Source organism: Amblyraja radiata, chromosome 28 (assembly GCF_010909765.2).
Source record: "Amblyraja radiata isolate CabotCenter1 chromosome 28, sAmbRad1.1.pri, whole genome shotgun sequence".
Lineage (NCBI taxonomy): Eukaryota > Metazoa > Chordata > Chondrichthyes > Rajiformes > Rajidae > Amblyraja > Amblyraja radiata.
This window is the reverse complement of record NC_045983.1, coordinates 10,232,226-10,249,356: the sequence shown is the minus strand read 5'-3', so window position 1 is coordinate 10,249,356 and position 17,131 is coordinate 10,232,226. Positions and strand designations below refer to the sequence as shown.

General features: G+C 44.9%; 1 protein-coding gene and 1 long non-coding RNA gene across 3 annotated transcripts in view; both read right to left on the bottom strand.

The window, feature by feature from the left end:
• Nucleotides 1–17,131, bottom strand: part of dph1 (diphthamide biosynthesis 1) — a 683,707-nt gene that overhangs the window by 221,337 nt on the left and 445,239 nt on the right. The window lies entirely within an intron of this gene.
• LOC116988816 lies at nucleotides 10,684–16,398 on the bottom strand. Its single transcript, XR_004416075.1, has 3 exons — nucleotides 16,321–16,398; nucleotides 13,796–13,800; nucleotides 10,684–10,697 (listed from the first exon to the last, which is right to left on the bottom strand). It is a non-coding gene; the product is annotated as an uncharacterized LOC116988816 (long non-coding RNA).

The following is a 17,131-nucleotide window of genomic DNA, read 5'->3' as shown; positions in this document are numbered from 1 at the left end:
GAGGAGGGAGAGGTGGGCGGGGTTGGGGAGGAGAGGTGGGGGGGGAGAGGAGGGGGAGAGAGGAGGGGAGGGGGAAGAGGAGGGGAGGGCGGAGAGGAGGGGGAGGAGGGAGAGGTGGGGGGTGAGAGGGCTGCGTCTTTTGAATAACGGGGGGGAGGAGGGAGGGGTGGGGGGGACGTCACTCGCAGCGAGAGCAAGACGACATGCAGGCAGATCCATTGTGACGTCATCAGCGAAAGACAGGCGTTTTTATTTTAAAGTCTTATCAGATTTGTGAACATTTTCATTAATAACTCGAGAAAAAAAGCATGATTTTTTCAGATAAGGCGATTTTGGACTCCAGGGTGAAAAATCTCTACCGGAATATGTAAACATTTTACCGTTAGCGTGTCGTTTTTTCGATTAGATGTGATTATACACACAGACACACACCCATATACAAGATCAGAGTTTTAGTATATAGAGATAGAAGATATGGATATGGATAGATAATCTGGCGTTAATACTCAGCCCTCTTCACGGGTCATGAGTAAAACCGTGACGAGGACTGGGTCGTTGTAAAAACATATTTAGACATATGGTAGACAAAATTGTTGGAGAAACTCAGCGGGTGCGGTAGCATCTATGGAGCGAAGGAAATAGGCAATGTTTCGGCCCGAAACGTTGCCTATTTCCTTTGCTCCATAGATGCTGCCGCACCCACTGAGTTTCTCCAGCAATTTTGTCTACCTTCGATTTTCCAGCATCTGCAGTTCCTTCTTGAAAACTTTAGATCACCAATGCTCTTCAGGGTATAAAATCTGTCATTCCTGACAGAAGTACATAACATTATGAGAGGCATAGTTAAGGTAGACATTCAGAATCTTTTATTCTGGGTAAAAGTGTCAAGGACTGGAGAACATACAGTATCTTTTTGGTGAGAAGGGCAAAGTTTAAAGGAGACGAGACAGTGTTTTTTCACACATTGAGGTAGGAGGCTGGAATGCCGACAGTAGTGGTGTTTAAGAGGCTTTTAGATAAGCACGTGGTATTGTAGGGAACAAAGGGATATGGATCACGGGCAAGCAGAGGAGATTCGTTTATCTTGGCATCGTGTTCGGCATGGACATTAAAGGCTGAAGGGCCTGTTTCTGTGCTGTACTGTTCTATGTTCCTACCCTGGCTGAGGTATACAGGATCTGGGCTCGCCAAAATGGTTGACTACGAAATGGCCATATAACTTTTTTTTTCAAGGCCAATTAGGGAATGGGCAATAAATGCATGCTTCCAAGATCATGAAACACAAATTTAAAAAACAAATCACAGACAAAAGCTCATTACCATCTGAAAGCAATGAGAGATTTTCAAGGGATATTAATGCATTCCAATGCAGAGAATAAATAATAACATTTATGAAAATTTGCCATGTGAAGCGTTGTAAGCCCAATAGCTTTTCCCTTATGGAATGTATGGATGCCAACTGTCACATCTCTTGACACCGTCCCAATTATATTTGATGAATTTAGCATGGGCTCGGTATCTTCTGCTTCAGGGATAAACTCCCTAGGATGTGAGAACAAACTCCTTTACAGGGAGAAATTTAAAGATCGCCCGCACCCCGCCCTCCCTGGTACAGGGGTGTATTACAGTGCAGAGGGAAGCCATTCGGCCCCTCATGTCTGTGCTGGAACCCTATCAGAACAACTTTAAGTTCCATCCACTGGTGTTTTTCTTTAATCTTTTCTACCTCTCATATTCATCCAGTTCTCTCTTGAAGATTACAGTGAAACCTTTCTCCATCATATCTGTGGGCATTTCACCTTCCATTACACCGGATAAAATGCATCTTCTTTTTATTTTATACCTGTGACATCCAGTCCTTAACACTTCACAAGTTCATGTTCACAAGTTATAGGATGAGAATTAGGTCATTTGGCCCATCGAGTCTACTAGGCCATTCAATCATGGCTGATCTCTGCCTCCTAATCCCATTTTCCTGCCTTCTCCCCATAACCCTTGACCCCGTTCTAATCAAGAAACTTCCACCAAATTGGAAACAATACACCTCAATAAAGTAAAATAAACAAAAAATAAACCTCAATAAACAAAACGCCTCAGCTTTCCAATCTGACAAATTTCTCCCTATAACTCAAGCCTGCAAGCCCAGATAATATCCTGGTGAATCTCTTCTGCACCCTTTCCAACTCAATGACATCCTTCCTATAGTTGGGTAACCTGAACTCCACACAGTACTCCAAGCGTGGTTACTTGGTAGAAGATTGGGAAGATTCGATGTGGACGATTACTCTCTTGAACTTCTGCAGGTGTAAGATAGGGAGCATGTAACTAGTTGCACCATGGCACTGGTTTGGCCTCCCGAATGCCCAGGAATAAAGGAGATCACGGAAAGTGGTAGACACCTGCCCAGACCATCAAAGCTACTGATTTCTCCGTCATTGAAGGGATCTATAGGAGTCACTGCCTCAATAAGACAGCCAATATCACCAGACCTACATCACTGTGGCCGGTCTCTCCTTTCACTCCTACCATCGGGAAGAAAGTATAAGAGCTTGTAAACCGTGACGACAAGGTTCAAGAAAAGCATCTTCTCAACAACCATCAGGGCTTTTCAACACTATACAACACTAACCTCAACTTCTATAGATGGTCTTTGGTTGCTCTAAGGACTTTGATGTTTTTTGCACTGGTGTTGTGGTGATTAATTTACTGAATTGTTGTCTCCTACATCCTGTCTGTGTGTATTGTGTTTACGGGCCTGTTATGTTGCTGGTCCCATTGTCAGTACATATGGCAATTACACACTCTTGGCTCTTGACTCTCATGGTACCTGTCGATTTGCTGTAGCTGGGATATACTGTGAGCAAATTGATTTATTGTTGACCTGTTTCCAAACAATATCATCCACTGCGAGAAGCTTTGAACTTCTTGAGGTTGTGAAGGATATTGCAGAAATCAAGCTTTCTTTATTTTTTTATCCAGACGCCGTGTGAATCTTTATTACTCTAAAGTAAATGAATGATGAACTCCATTCCCTGCCTGCTCAAATCTCCCTGGGGCCCTGCCTAACGCTGCCATCTTCTCTCTCTCTCTCACGGCCGCTCGGTTTGGTAACGTCTGCAAATGTGCAGAATATTTTATGATTCCCTTCTCCATTATTTACGAGTGGCACTCAGAGGGCAGTGTGAGCCTCCGCAGTCGCTTACTCCTCCCCGAAGATAGACACAAAAAGCTGGAGCAACTCAGCGGGGAAGGCAGCATCTCTGGAGAGAAGGAATGGGAGATGTTTTGGGTCGAGAGCCATCTTCGGACTGAAGAAAGGTCTCGACCCAAAATGTCACCCATTCCTTCTCTCCAGAGATGCTGCCTGTCCCGCTTTTTGTGTCTATCTTCGGTTTAAACCAGCATCTGCAGTTCTTTCCTCCACGGTTCCCCCTCCCCTCTCACTGCTGCTGCTCCTTCCCCGTCCGACAGGACGGAGCTCTCTGTAGTTGCCGTCCCCTTCCGTTTCAATTGCCAAATCAGTTTTCAATCCAGTTAGCTAATTTCTCATTAATTCCGCATTCTTTAATCTTCTTTGAAAGCTTCAATGCTGACCTTTATCAAATAGCTTCTGAAAATCCGAGTAAATTACTTTCATTGGATAGCTCTCGGGCACTAATTGAATTACCTCCTCAAAGAACTCCGATAGATGCATAAGGCATGACCCCATTTCTAGTAAAACTACAATGACTATCACTTCTGGCCCCCATGCTCTTTCAATGCACGTCGACTGTAAAATATTTTCCTTGCTGCCAATCCTATGCTCAGCGACTGGTAATTCTACGCCTTGTTCATTTCCTTGAATGGCAGGATAATGTGTTTCTTTGGCCTTTAAGTACAGCCCCTGTATTTTTTAGGACCGAAAAGAAATCTAAACTCAGTCAGTTATTTATTTCTTTAGCTTCTTCAATCGTTCTTGAATATACCAATGCTATCGCTTTCCAAGTGCTTAAATCTAAGTGCCAGAACAGAATAAAATGGATGAGGAATAGGCCAGAAGATCTCCGAACTTGCTCATTCACACAATAAAAAGACAGAAATGGTTTCTATTTATGTAGAAATATTCACAGATTTTCCAGGCATTCAAAGGTGCTTCACAGGCAAATAATCGATGAAATGTAGTTAAGTTGTACTGGAGAAAGCAGAAAATAGCATGCTTACGCAAACAATGGTGCGAAAAAGTTTAGCTTATCTTAGATTTACAGCATGGAAACAGGCCCTTAAGCCCACCAAGATCACTCACTCATAATAGTTTTATATTATCCCACTTTTTCATCCACGCCCTACACACTGTAGGCAATTTACAGAGGTCAACAAACCAGCGTGCCTTTGGGATGTGGGAGGAAACCAAAGCATCCGGAGGAAACCCATATGGTTACAGGGTGAATGTGTAAACTCCACACAGACAGCACCCGAGGTCAGGATCGAACCTGTGCCTCTAGCACTGTGAGGCAGCAGCTCTACCAGCTGCGCCACAGTGGCACCATCAGTGGATTTGGTAATCTGTTTTAGTAATGCAGATTGAAGGATAAATAGTGGATGGGACACCAGGGATATCTTCTCTGCTCCTCTTCAAAACAGCAGCATTGAACGAAAAACGGAAAACACTAGAAATAAGCAGCAGGTCAGGCAGCGTTCTCTGGAGAGAGAAACGCAGTTAATGTTTGTGATCAATGTCCTTTCATCTGAATTGGAAAAGTGAGTGAGCAAATGTGCTTTAAGTTACAGAGATGGGGAGAGGTGGAGGGAAGGTGTTACAGAGATGGGGAGAGGTGGAGGGAATGTTTGCGATAGTCAAGGCAAGTTTTATTGTCATATCTCCCAGATAGAACAATAAAATTCTTACTTACAGCAGCACAGCAGAATATGTAAACATAGTACACTGTAAACAATATAATAAACGAGAAACAAAAAGTTCAGTGTGTGTATATACAATATAGATAAATATACTCACATATACAATCATAATATATCACATATACACATATTATACCTACATATGTCTACATAGACACACATACGTACACATAAAAAAACAAACAAGCAATAATAGTGCAATAATAATCATAAGTCCTTATAGATCCGAGCTTATTTGGAGGTGTTAGAGCATATTTAGTGTAAAATAGCCGAATGGCTATAATTGGCTGGATAGGGGTAGGGTGGAGATACAGGCTGTCCAGGTACAAAGTCCACTAGAAGGTCGCTAGAGACAATCAACCCCAGAAGAACACACGGGAACTGTGAGGGTGCAGATCAAAGGGACTGGTGAAAATCTGAAAGCAATTAAAATGCTACAAATAACTGGTGGGCCAGGCAGAGACGCAAAAGCGTGAAGTTGCTGTAATGTGGAGCAAAATACAAACTGCTGGGTGAACTCAACAGGTTGAGAAGAGTCTGTGGGAAGAAAGGACCAGTCAATGCTTCGGTTCCTCGGAATGAAACACCAACAATTTATTTCCCCCCTCAGATGCTGTTCGAGCTGCTGAGTTCCCCCAGCGGGTTGTTTCTTTTGCTCCAGATTCTGGCAGGTGTGGGGAGAGAATAACCAATGTTTCGGGTTGGATGCCCTTCCATCAGAAGGGGCCTGCTCTGGCTTCTAAACAGGAAAGACTGGCTTCCTGAAATTGTTGTATCGAACATTGAGTTCATGGAGATGTGAGGAACTGCAGATGTTGGAATCTTGATCAAAACACAAAGTGCTGGAGGAACTCAGCAAGTCAGGCAGCATCTGTGGAGGGAATATTCAGGCGTCATTTCAAGAATAGCTTCTTCCCAACAACCATTAGGCTCTTGAACACAACACAATGCTAATCTCAATCACTGTGGACTGTGCCTTTGGTTGCGCTAGTATTTGGGCTATTAATATAAAGAGAAGACACAGGTTGCTGGAGTAGCTCAGCGGGTCAGGCACATCTCAGGAGAACATGGATAGAAAACATTCTAGTCCCAACCCAAAACATTCCTATTCATATTCTCCTGAATTGCTGCCTGACCCACTGAGCTATTCCAGCACTCTGTGTTTTCTGTAAACTCGCACCTGCAGTCTTGTTTCTATACAATATAAAGACATTTGTTTTGATTATTATAATTATCTGCGCACATTTACAGGCCGGTTAAACTCCTGCAAGTAATAATTTCATTGTTCAGTTGTCAACATAAGTGACAATTAAACACTCTTGAAACACTTGTCTTTGTTTAAATCGGCATCATGTTCGGCACTGATATCTCAGGCCAAAAAGCCTGTTTGTGTGCTGCACTGTTCAGCAAAAGATAGAAACATAGAAAATAGGTGCAGGAGTAGGCCATTTGGCCCTTCGAGCCAGCACCGTCATTCAATATGATCATGGCTGATCGTCCAAAATCAGTACCCCATTCCTGCCTTCTCCCCATATCCCCTGACTCCGCTATCTTTCAGAGCCCTATCTAGCTCTCTCTTGAAAGTATCCAGCGAACCGACCTCCACCGCCCTCTGAGGCAGAAAATTCCACAGATTCACAACTCTCTGTGTGAAAAAGTGTTTCCTCATCTCCGTTCTAAATGGCTTACCCCTTATTTTTAAACTGTGGCCCCTGGTTCTGTACTCCCCCAACATCGGGAACATGTTTCCTGTCTCTATCGTGTCTAAACCCTGAATGATCTTATATGTTTCAATAAGATCTCCTCTCATCCTTCTAAATTCCAGAGTATACAAGCCCAGCCGCTCCATTCTCTCAGCATATGACAGTCCCACCATCCCGGAAACTAACCTTGTAAACCTACGCTGCACTCCCTCAATAGCAAGAAGGTCCTTCCTCAAATTTGGAGACTAAAAATTGCACACAATACTCCAGGTGTGGTCTCACTAGGGCCCTGTACAACGGCAGAAGGACCTCTTTGCTCCTATACTCAACTCCTCTTGTTATGAAGGCCAACATGCCATTTGCTTTCTTCACTGCCTGCTGTACCTGCATGCTTACTTTCATTGACTGATGAACAAGGACCCCCAGATCCTGTTGTACTTCCCCTTTCCCCAACTTGACACCATTTAGATAATAATACTGTGGCTGGTTCTCTCCCTCATCTCCACTTTTCCAGGAACAGCAACTAATTTCCTGCCTGGATGGCCGGCAGCTCGATGGTCAAGAAGGAGTGAATAACAGAGAACTAGTTTGAGCGTGTGATCAATGGTCAGCATGTACTCGCTGGGCTGAAGGGACTGTTTCCATGGCGTATCTTTCAATCAATCAAGACTGGGACTCACCACAAGGGGGCAAAGACACCCTGCCGCTGTGAAGCAAGAGTTGATGCACGCTGCCCTATCCTTATTGATTTCCAATGCCAAAAAATTAAATGCAGGCTGGTGTTAAGTGCAATTTAATGTTGCAGAAACAGACTAGTAATTGGGACAGCATTCCTACCACAGGCTGTCGTGTTCAGTGGGAACGACCGTTTACAGAGCAGCACTGATGGATTGTCAGCAACAACAGAGTCTAAAACAGAGACGGCTGGTGCCTCATGTGCACAAGTTAAGCAAAAGGGCAGGGCCATTCTGAGCTGATGTGTGTTCATTTCAATGTCAGGAGTATTGTGGAGAAAGCAGATGAACTTGGAGCCTGGATCGATGCTTGGGACTATGATGCCATTGTGCAGGGACATAGCTGGCAGCTCAATCATCCGATGTATCAGACGTGATCGAGGGGGAGGCAAAGGAAGTGGAGGAGTTGCGCTACTGATCAGGGAGGCAGGCGCGGCGTCCTGCAGGGTTTGTCCGCTCAGGCGGTATGGGTGGGGTTTAGAAATAAGAAAGATGGGATTGTACTATAGGCCCCACAATAGCAAGCAGCAGATGGGGGAACAGATATGTCAGCAGATTAATGAATGATGTCAAAGCAACAGGGTTGTCTTAGTGGGTGATTTTAACTTTCCTATTATTGACTGGGACTTGTTCAGTGCCAAAGGCTTAGATTGGGCAGAATTTGTAAGATATGTGCAAGAGGGTTTCGTAAAACAGTATGTGGATAGTCCAACTCCTGATAAAGTTTAATCCGAGCCAGTGTGAGGTGTTGCACTTTGGTAGATCAAATGTAAGAGGAAAATGTGCAGTTAATGCATGACCCTTAACAACACGATGCAGCATTATAGGACTGTCGTTAGACTGCATTTGCAGAATTGTGTGCAGTTCTGGTACATTACAGGAAAGATGAAGAACCATGGAGAGGGTGCAGGGGAGGTTTACCAGAACGCTGTCTGGATTAGAGGGTATTAGCTAGAAAGAGAGGTTGGACAAACTTGGATTGTTTTCTCTGGAACTTGGTAGGCTGAGAGGAGACCTAACAGAAGTGTATACAATTATGAGAGGCATGGGTATGATGGACAATATTTTACCCAGGATGGAAATGTAAAAAACTTGAGGGCAAAAGATTAAGATGAAAGAGACAAAGTTTAAAAGAGAGGTGCAGATGGGGTGAGTGCCTGGAACTCACTGCCAGGGGTGGTGGTGGTGGAGGGAGATACCTTAGTGGTGTTTAAGAGGCTTTTAAATGGGCACATGGTCATGCAGGGGATCGAGGGATATGGATCACGTGCAGGCAGAGATTAGTTCGGCACGGACCTTGTGGGTCGAAGGGCCTGTTCCTGTGCTGTACTGCTCTATGTATCACAATCTCACTGACTGACGGACGGACCTGGTTCCAGGGGATGAATAGCCACTCCAAAGACGTACAGGTTTGTAGGTTAATTGGCTTGGTAAAACTGGAAATTGTAAATTCAAGTTCAAGTGAGTTTATTGTCATATGTCCCTGTATAGGACAATGAAATTCTTGCTTTGCTTAAGCACACAGAAAATAGTAGGCATTTACTACAAAACAGATAAATGTGTCCATATACCATGATATAAATATATACACACATGAATAAATAAACTGGTAGTGCAAATAACAGAAAGTGGTTGCTAATAATCAGAGTTTTGTCCGAGCCAGGTTTAATAGCCTGATGGCTGAGGGGAAGTAGCTATTCCTGAACCTGGTTGTTGCAGTCTTCAGGCTCCTGTACCTTCTACCTGAAGGTAGCAGGGAGATGAGTGTGTGGCCAGGATGGTGTGGGTCTTTGATGATACTGCCAGCCTTTTGAGGCAGCGACTGCGATAAATCCCCTCAATGGAAGGAAGGTCAGAGCCGATGATGGACTGGGCAGTGTTTACTACTTTTTGTCCCTTTGTGTGTGTAGGATAACGTTAATGTGCGGGGATTGCTGGTCAGCGCAGTCTCAGTAGGCCGAAGGGCCTGTTTCCACACTGTAAACTAAAGATTTCTCCTGTTCTTCCGTAATGTATCTAGCAACGGGTTGGAGGACAGTCAAGTGATTCTTCTTTGTCTTCACCCCACAACAACTTCAATAAAGGTGAGAAAGGATGTCAATAGCTCAGCAAGCCCAGTGCCTCCCTCCTTGTTCTGTGCACCATGGTGCTGAGATGAGCTGCCAATGATCTAATCAATGTCCCCTTGGGCTTTAACAAATTGACTGCACTGTTTCTTTTATGAGTTACTTAAAGGAAGTGGTTTAACAGCAGTTTCCTCCACTCCAATAGTATTGAGGTCAATTAGCGTCAGAGAAAGAATCAAAAGCCCTGATAGGAGTCGTCAGTTAAGGGAACAATTCACTGGAAAAGAAAGGCTGCCTGCACTTTAGACCAACTGATTGTAAATAGACACAAAATGCTGGAGTAACTCCGTGGGACAGGCAGCATCTCTGAAGAATGGGTGACGTTTCGGGTCGAGAACTGATTCTAAACATCGGCAGAAACAGTTCAATATTAGCTCTGGACACTCAGCTCCTCGAGTCATAACATCCTAGAGTTACACCGCATTGAACCAGGCTCTTCGGCCCACCTTGTCGATCCAAGTAGGCAAATTATATGTTGGTCCCATTTGCCTGCATTTGGCCCATTTTGGAGCGAAAAAGTTGCTCCTGAGATCCCTCTTAACCTTCCTACCCATATATCTGTCCAAATGTCTTTTGAAAGTCGTAATTGTATCTGCTTCTGTAGCTTCATCTGACAGTTCATTCTAGATACAGTCTATGTCCTCAGTGAAAAAGTTTCTCCTGCGGTCCCTCTTAAATCTCTCCCCTCTCACTTTAACACATCAAAAACATAATAAAAACATAAAACGCCTAAAACATAATACAATGTACTGTAGAAGATGGATGGCTGATCCCAAGGCAAGGATGAGACGATACAGCATGGGACACCAGAAACAGCACACACGATAAATCTACTTCAAATTTCTTCTGTCACTTGTCTTCTTAAACTAAGAATGATTGTTCCTATCCCACAGGCAAATCCATCAAAACCCTCCTGACTTGCTGTCATTGTAATGACGTGAGATAAACTATCACATGGAATGGACACAAAATGCAGGAGTAACTCAGCGGGTCAGGCAGCATCTCTGGAGAGAAGGAATGGGCGACGTTTCAGGTCTAGACCCTTCTTCAGACCTATCACATGGAATAGCTGGGGTGAATGGGACGAATGGATTTAAGTAAGTAGAACCAAGATAGGCTCATGAGGGAGAAGGAAATGGATGACAATAAATAAGTGCTTTATATCAAAGAAGAAGATAGGGTTTGAATGATTTTAACATTTTGCATGGAAAAATGCCCTTCGGGCCACCAAGTCCACACTGACCATAGATCATCCATTCACACAATTTCTATGTTATCCCACTTTCTCATCCACTCTCTACACATTCGGGGCAATTTACAGAGGTCAATTCACCTACAAACCCGCACGTCTTTGGGATGTGGGAGGAAACTGGAGCACCCAGAGGAAACCAACGTGGTCACAGGGAGAACGTGCAAACGCCACGTAGATTGCACCTGAGGCCAGGATTGAATCTGGGTCTCTGGTGCTGTGAGGCAGCAAAGCAAAGTAGTTCAGCAAAGAAGCATGTAAATAAAATTGTCGATGGACTAACAATTGAAAGGGTGAGATACTGAAATGGGTGACTGGACTTAAAATGGAGAAATCTCCTGGTCGAGGTGGATACATCCCAGGTTGTGGAGGGAACCCCCTGTCCCACTTAGGAAACCTGAACGGAAACCTCTGGAGACTTTGCTCCCCAAAGTCCCAAGGTTGCAGGTGGTTGCCGGAGGTTGCAGGTAGTGGAAGCAGGTAGGGAGACAGACAAAAACCTCCGGGAACCGCACGGAAACCTTGGGTGGGGCGCAAAGTCTCCAGAGGTTTCCGTTCAGGTTTCCCAAGTGGGACAGGGGCTTTAAGGGAAGCCCTGGTCATCATCTTCCAAACAACTATAGATTCAGGTCTGGTGTTGACGACGGACAAAGTGGAATTGTTATAACTTTGTTCAAAACTTGTTGTGGGGATAAACCAAATAATTACAGAGAAGTCAGTTAAACTCCGGGTTTACAGGAAATGCCACAAAGTCAGAAGACCTGAGTGTGCCGCTGGCAGAAAAGCTAATTGCTTCTTCTCCCGCTTTGAAACATCACAACAGCAGCACTCACCTGCTACAGCCCTGCTCCCACCCTCACCTGGCTCCTGTACTACTCCACTCACTGTCAGGGAGCACGATGTCAGAAGGGTGCTCCTGGCAGTGAATCCCAAGAAGGCTACCGGCCCAGATGGAGTACCTGGTAAGGTGCTCAAAGCGTGTGCCCACCAGCTCACTGTCATCTTCACCAGAATTTTCAACCTCTCCCTGGACCAGGCAGTTATCCCGTCCTGCCTAAAATCAGCCACAATCGTCGCAGTGCCGATGAAGTCTCCCATCACTACCCTAAATGATTACCGTCCCGTGGCCCTCACTCCGGTAATCACGAAGTGCTTCGAGAGACTGGTCCTCCAGCACATCAAGGACTATCTACCACCAGACTTCGACCCCCACCAATTCGCTTATCGCCAAAATAGATCCACGGAAGACGCCATCACCGTAGCTCTCCACTCTGTGCTGAGCCATCTGGAGCAGGGGCAGAGCTACGTCCGGATGCTCTTTGTGGATTATAGCTCAGCTTTCAACACAATCATTCCGGACATTCTCATTGATAAATTGGTCACTCTCGGCCTCCCCACTCTCACATGTGCCTGGATATAAGATTTCCTCACCAACCGGCCCCAGACTGTGAGACTCGGCCCCCACCTCTCCTCCACTCGTAGGTTGAGTACCGGCTCCCCACAGGGCTGTGTGCTAAGCCCCCTCCTATACTGTCTCTACACCTACGACTGTAGTCCGGCCCACAACAACAACCGCATCGTCAAATTTGCTGACGACACTACTGTAGTCGGACTTATTTCAAAGGGAGACGAGGCAGCCTACAGAGAGGAAGTCCTGAAGTTGACAACCTGGTACTCAGAAAACAATCTGGCTCTGAACACCAGGAAAACAAAAGAGCTCACTGTCGACTTCAGGAGGCACAGCACCGACTTAGCCCCCCTACATATCAACGGTGAGTGTGTGGAGAGGGTCAACACCTTCCGGTTTCTCGGCGTCCTTATCTCTGCTGACATCTCCTGGACAGACAACACGACAGCGGTCATCAAGAAGGCTCAGCAGCGGCTGCACTTCCTGAGGGTTCTCAGGAAGCACAACCTGGACTCTAACCTGCTGCTGACCTTCTACCGCTCGTCCATCGAGAGCCTGCTGACATACTGCATTACAGCATGGTACGGCAGCTGCACCATGGCAGACAGGGAGAGGCTTCAGAGGGTAACTAGGACAGCACAGAAGATAATTGGTTGCCCTCTCCCCTCCCTGATGGATATTTACACCTCCCGCTGCCTTAGCAGGGCAAAGAATATCATCAAGGACAGCTCCCATCCTGCGTTTGGACTGTTCGACCTGCTGCCCTCTGGAAAGCGCTATAGGTGCATCAAAACTAGGACAAATAGACTCAGGAACAGTTGTTTTCCGAAAGTCATAACTACTCTTAACTCACACATGCACTGACTTCACAGACCAACACCCGGACTTCCATCTATTCTATCCACGTACTGAAATTTGGAACTGTAATGTGTATTGTAACTGTAATTTTTAATATTTTTAAAATAATTTTTAATATTTTAATATAACTTTTAAACATCTGCCTAAGAATACTACCTATTCATCCTTCACCAATTTGCCTTTATAGATGTGTATATAGCGCCGCAGAATTGTGCACCTATCCCCCCCCCCCTTGTTTTGTTTTCTGTTTCTTGTTTTTTGTACTAAATTATATGTATGCACTGAGTACGAGCTGCTTTTAATCTCATTGTACATGTATAGTGACAATAAATGGCATATCTATATATATCTAAATAGAGCAACAATAAACAAGGACAGAATTAAGATTCAAGATTCAAGAGGGTTTATTGTCATGTGTCCCAGATAGGACAATGAAATTCTTGCTTTGCTTCACAATTAGCAGTCACAAAGAGCTGGGTAACTCAGCAGGTCAAGCAGCATCGCAGGAGAACATGGTTAAGTGACGTTTCGGGTCTGAAGAAGTCCCGACCTGAAACATCACCTATCTACGTTCTCTGGAGCTAGTGTAATCCCACAATGTAATGTCACTCTCCCTCTAACAATTAGAGTCTAACCTATTCCTCAGTGGCCTCCTGCAATGTTGCACTGAAACCCAAAAGTAATCTTGTGGAACAGCTCCTCATCTGGGCCCAATGCTCCCTTCTGGACTTAGTGGAAGGAGATAGAGAGCTTGGTAACACAGTGTCAGGTCAACAACCTCTCTCTGAGGTCTGAAGAAGGGTCCTGACCCAAAACGTCACCCATCCTTTTTCTCCAGAGATGCTGCCTGTACTGCTGAGTTACTACGATACGATACGATAGAACTTTATTTATCCCAGGAGGGAAATCCATCACTTTTATCTCCAGCAAACTGTTTGTTGCTTCACTTAGGAAGGTCTGTGTAGTCATGGACTGTTTAAAGGCTGTGAATACTATGTATTTTCACCTTTGCTCTCTGCTCTTCAGCAAAAAGAAACAAGATACTCGTGTAAATTACTGTGATCACAGGAGAACACTCCCTGACATCCCCGCCAATATTTATCACTTAAACAACAAGTAAAACAGATTAGAATGTCTCTCATTACCATCTGTAAGATCTCCTTCACACTCTTGTTGCTGAGTTTTTCTGTATTACAACAGCTGATTGCATATCGGGAAGGCACTTCAGTGGTTATAAAGCACCCTGGAGATCTCCAGAGGTTGTGGAGAGTGTTGTATATAAGCAAGTTCTCTTTTCTTTCATTTGTTAAATATCTACATGGATAGGACAGGTTTGGAGGGATGTGGACCAAATGCGGGCAGGTGGGACTAGTGTATCTGGGACATGTTGGCCGATGGGGGCAAGTTGGGCTGAAGGCCCTGTTTCCATGCTGTAGGACTCTATGCCTCTATAATTCAATGGATGAAGCCAATTATTTGAGAGGGCATTTGGAAGGATGGGAAGGGGGGCCATAAGCAAAATCACTTGCATTTATATTGTGGAGACACAAGGAACTGCAGATGCTGGAACCTTGAGCAAAACACAAAGTGCTGGAGAAACTCAGTGGGTCAGGCAGCATCTGTGGAGGGAATATTCAGGCAACATTTCGGGTCAGGACCCTTCTCCAGATTGACTGTAGTGGGGGACACACAATAAACTGCAGATGCTGGTTTATTAAAAAAACCACAAACTGCTGGAGTAACACAGCGGCTCAGGTAGCAACTCTGGAGAACATGGATAGGTGACGTTTTGAGTTACCAAGTAGGGGGAAGAAAGTAGGAAAAGAGGTGGGGGGGTGGGACAAAAAAAAAAGTTGGGTTGTAACCGAAGATAGACACAAAAAGCTGCAGTAACTCAGCGGGACAGGCAGCATCTCTGGAGAGAATGAATGGGTGACGTTTCGGGTAGAGACCCTTCTTCAGACTGGTTAGGAATAAGGGAAACGAGAGATACAGACGGTGATGTGGAGAGATAAAGAGCAATGAATAAAAGATATGAAAAAAAGTAACGATGATAAAGGGTTTAAGAAGGAACTGCAGATGCTAGAAAATCGAAGGTACACAAAAATGCTGGAGAAACTCAGCGGGTGCGGCAGCATCTATAGAGCGAAGGAAATAGGCAACGTTTCGGGACGAAACGTTGCCTGTTTCCTTCGCTCCATAGATGCTGCTGCACCCGCTGAGTTTCTCCAGCATTTTTGTGTGCCTATGATGATAAAGGAAACAAGTAATTGTTAGCTGTTTGTAGGGTGGGGGAGGGATAGAGAGGGAGGGAATGCCGGGGCTACCTGAAGTGAGAGGTTGTAAGCTACCCTAGTGGAATATGAGGAGCTGCCCCTCCACAGATGTTGCCTGGCCCGCTGAGTTCCTCCAGCACTTTGTACTTGACATTTATATACAGACGCTCCCCAACTACATAAGGGTGATGTCCCGCAGACACTTGCGTAAGTCACATATTACCCATGTCAGAAACAGTAGAATAACTGTGCATGTGTAAATTTACCCTTCGAACTGTGTGTGTACTATATTGTACTGTACAGCAGACACTGTATAAAGAGTGAAAAACTGTCTAATCCAAAGTTGTGAACATACCTGGAAGCTATTTGTCTGTAACAAGAAAGCAGAAGCTGGCTGAGACAATTAGTGGGCATGTTATGTTATTTAAACAAAAACAATTTGTTCTTTTTTAATCCTAAATTGAAACTTTAGAAGTAGTTTATGGGCTGTTTTAGACCATATTTTACACAATAGCTACAGTATGCGTGTGGACCAAGGGGAAGCTCCTACGCGGAGACCTCGAGGAATGATCCGAGGTGGAGAACATGTGGGAACTCCGACAAGGAGACCACGGGGGAGCATCCACGAGAAAAGCTGACTGGTTTGCGATGGGAGTAGTGCGCTGCTACCAAGACACACAACTTGGAAATGAAGCATGAGCTTAAACAATTGCTTACGTACAGTAAGTGCGAGTTTACGTACGTCCCCCATTACATAAGTCGAGAAGTGTCTTTAGTGTCTCTCATGAACTTCAGCTGTGACAAAAGTGGTTTACAGCCAAAGACAATAAAGGCTACTTTGACTTTGACTTTGAAGAAGCATTTTTGTTATGTAGTAATGTGCCAGTCAATTAATACAAGGCTAGCCTCGAGCAGCAATGGCTTTTAGTGGTGATGACTGAGAGTTAAATACTGCCCCCTGCATATCTGGGTGGACTCCCCTGCTCTTTGAAATAACCCTTGAGGCATTTTGATTGAGTGAAAACTACAGTATGGAAACAGGTCCTTTGGCCCACCGAGTCTATGTTGACCATCGATCACCCATTCACACTAATTCAACGTTATCCCGCTTTCACACCCACTCCTACACACCAGGTGCAATTTATAGACAATAGACAATAGACAATAGGTGCAGGAGTAGGCCCTTTCGGCCCTTTGAGCCAGCACCGCCATTCAATGTGATCATGGCTGATCATCCCCAATCAGTACCCCGTTCCTGCCTTCTCCCCATATCCCCTGACTCCGCTATTTTTAAGAGCTCTATCTAGCTCTCTCTTGAAAGCATCCAGAGAACCTGCCTCCACCTCCCTCTGAGGCAGAGAATTCCACAGACTCACCACTCTCTGTGAGAAAATGTGGTTCCTCGTCTCCGATCTAAATGGCTTACTCCTTATTCTTAAACTGTGGCCTCTGGTTCTGGACTCCCCCAACATTGGGAACATGTTTCCTGCCTCTAGCGTGTCCAAGCCCTTAACAATCTTATATGTTTCAATGAGATACCCTCTCATCCTTCTAAACTCCAGAGTGTACAAGCCCAGCTGCTCCATTCTCTCAATTTATGACAGTCCCACCATCCCGGGAATTAACCTTGTAAACCTACGCTGCACTCCCTCAGAGGCCAATTTACAGAGGCCAATTAACCTAAAAACCCACAGGTCTTTGGATGTGTGAGAAAACCAAAGCACCCACATAAGGCTCTGGAGAGGGTCCAGAGGAGGTTTACAAGAATGATCCCAGGAATGTGTAGGTTAACATATGATGAACATATTTGACAGCACTAGGCCTGTACTCACTGGAGTTCAGAAGAATGAGAGGGGACCTCGTTGAAATATACAGTTTAGT